The sequence below is a fragment of the Grammomys surdaster genome, unplaced genomic scaffold, assembly GCF_004785775.1.
Source record: "Grammomys surdaster isolate TR1022 unplaced genomic scaffold, NIH_TR_1.0 65, whole genome shotgun sequence".
NCBI lineage: Eukaryota > Metazoa > Chordata > Mammalia > Rodentia > Muridae > Grammomys > Grammomys surdaster.
Window position 1 is genome coordinate 13,259,670 of NW_021604567.1, and position 2,616 is coordinate 13,262,285.

The window sequence follows — 2,616 nt, forward strand, 5'->3', positions numbered from 1 at the left end:
TGGTAAAGATCTTTTCCCAATTTGTTGGTTGTCGTTTTGTCCTATTGACAGTGTCCTTTGCCTTACAGAAACTTTGCAATTTTATGAAGTCCCATTTGTCAATTCTCGATCTTAGAGCATATGCCATTGGAGTTCTGTTCAGGAACTTTTCTACATTAACAAAAAATATACAAAGCCTGAAAAATAGGGTTTTCTGTAAATGTTACTAAGTAAATAACTGTGGTTCTACAATATTAGTTGTAAATTTTATAGTTTAAAAGGAAAAATTACTTAAATATCTAAGTAAATATCGAGGTGAAATATGCTTTCAAATGAACCTATTCCTTGAAGCTTTAAGGGAATTGTATATAGTTTTATATATGTGTGCAAATTGTATACTTAGAATAGCGTGTTGAAACTGGAGTGATATTATTCAAGTAACCACACTTTAAAGTTCATGAAGAAGAGTTGTCTTCAGTGGAAGCAGGAATTGTTGCTAAGGATGGAGTAAGACAGAAGTGAGTTGTGGTAGAGCAAGAGTTAAGAAAGTCAGGGATCATAGTGAATGATGAATTTGACATGTTCGTGGATTCAGTTTGCCAGAATTTTATTGAGTATTTTTGCATCAATATTCATTAGTGAAATTGGTTTGAAGTTCTCTTTCTTTGTCTGGTCTTTGTGTAGTTTAGGTATCAGAGTAATTGTGGCTTTATAGGGTGAATTAGGTAGTATTCCTCCTGTTTCTATTGTATAAAATAATTTGAGGAATGTTGGTATTAACTCTTCTTTGAAAGTCTGGCAGAATTCTGCACTAAAGGCATCTGGCCCTGGGCTTTTTTTGGTTAGAAGGTGTTTAATGACATCTATTTCTTTAGGTGATATGGGAGTGTTTAGATAGTTTACTTGCTCTTGATTTAACTTTGGCACATAGTATCTGTCTAAAAAGTCTCCATACAATGGAAAAAAGAAAACATCTTCAATAAATGGTGCTGGTCCAACTGGCAGTCTGTATGTAGAAAAATGAAAATAGATCTATATTTATCACCTTATAAAAAACTGAAGTCCAAGTGGATCAAGTACCTCAACATAAAACCAGATACACTGAATCTAATAGGAGAGAAATTGGGAAAGAGCCTTGAACAAATTGGAATGGGCGAAAATGTCATAAACAGAACTCCAGTGGCTCACATTCTAAGAACAAGAATTGATAAATGGGATCTCATGAACCTGAAAAGCTTCTGTAAGGCAAAAGACATAGTAAATAGGAGAAATTGGCAACTTACTGATTGGGGAAAAAGTCTTCACAACTCCACTTCAAATAGAGGGCTAATATCCAAAATATATGAAGAACTCAAGAAGTTACCCTCCAAAGAAACCAAATAATCCATTATAAAAGTGGAATACAGAGCTAAACAGAATTCTCAACTGAGGAATCTCAAATGTCCAAGAAGCACCTAAAGAAATATTCAACATCATTAGTCATCAGGAATATTCGAATCACAATAACCCTGAGATTCCACCTTCCACCAATCAGAATGGCTAAGATCAAAAGCTCAAGTGACAGTAGATGCTGGAGAGGATATGGAGAAAGAGAAACACTCCTCCATTGCTGGTGGGATTGCAAGCTGGAATAACCACTCTGGAAATCAATGTGGCTGTTCCACAGGAAACTGGAAAGAGTTCTTCCTTAAGATCCTGCTATACCACTACAGAGCATATACCTAAAAGAAGCTCCAACATATCACAAGAAAATGTGCTCCACTATGTTAATAGCAGCTTTATTTATAGTAGCCAGTACCTGGAATCATCTGAGATGTCCCTCAACAGAAAAATGGATACAGAAAATGTTGTACATTTACATAATGTACAACTGTAGGTTGCTAATTTGTCCTATTGATTCAGCTATTTAAACTGACCATTTTAAGATTTTTGCAAGAAAATGATAGAACCAAGAAATAATCATCCTGAGTAAGAATATGCAGGGACAAAACATTGAGCAGAGACTGAAGCAAATGCCATCCAGAGATTGCCCACTTTAGGATCAACCCATCTGCAGACACCAAACCCAGACAATATTGCTGATGCCAAGAACAGCTTGCAGACAGAGCCCAGTAGATCTGTCTTGTGAGAGGCTCTGCCAGCATGTGACTAAGACAGATGCAGACACTCAAAATCAACTGTTGAACTGAGACTAGGGATGCCTATGGAAGACATAAGGGAGACACTGAAGTTTCTGTAGGGGATTGCAAACCTATAGACCCCTCAGAGCTCTTGGGGACTTAACCATCAACTCGAGTATATGGGTGGGTCCATGTCTCCTGCTCTATATGTAGCAGAGGATTGCCTAATCTGGCATCAATAGGAGGGAGAAGCTTGATCCTGTGGAGGCTTGTTTCCCCAGCGAAGGGGGATGCTAGCAGGGTGAGGCAAGAGTGGGTGAATGGGTGGGTGGGTGAGTACCCTCTTAGGGGCAAAAGGGAAGGGGAGTGGGGTGGGGTTTTGTGAAGAGGAGACTGGGAAGGAGGATAATATTTGTAATGTGAATAAATAATAAAACCAATAAATGAAAGAAAGAAAGAAAGAAAGAAAGAAGAGAGAGAGAGAGAGAGAGAGAGAGAGAGAGAGAGAGAGAGAGAG

At 38.0% G+C, this 2,616-nt stretch overlaps 1 protein-coding gene across 1 annotated transcript in view; it reads left to right on the top strand.

The window, feature by feature from the left end:
• Positions 1 to 2,616, top strand: part of Gpc5 (glypican 5) — a 1,275,516-nt gene that overhangs the window by 378,263 nt on the left and 894,637 nt on the right. The gene's annotated exons all lie outside the window — the stretch shown is intronic.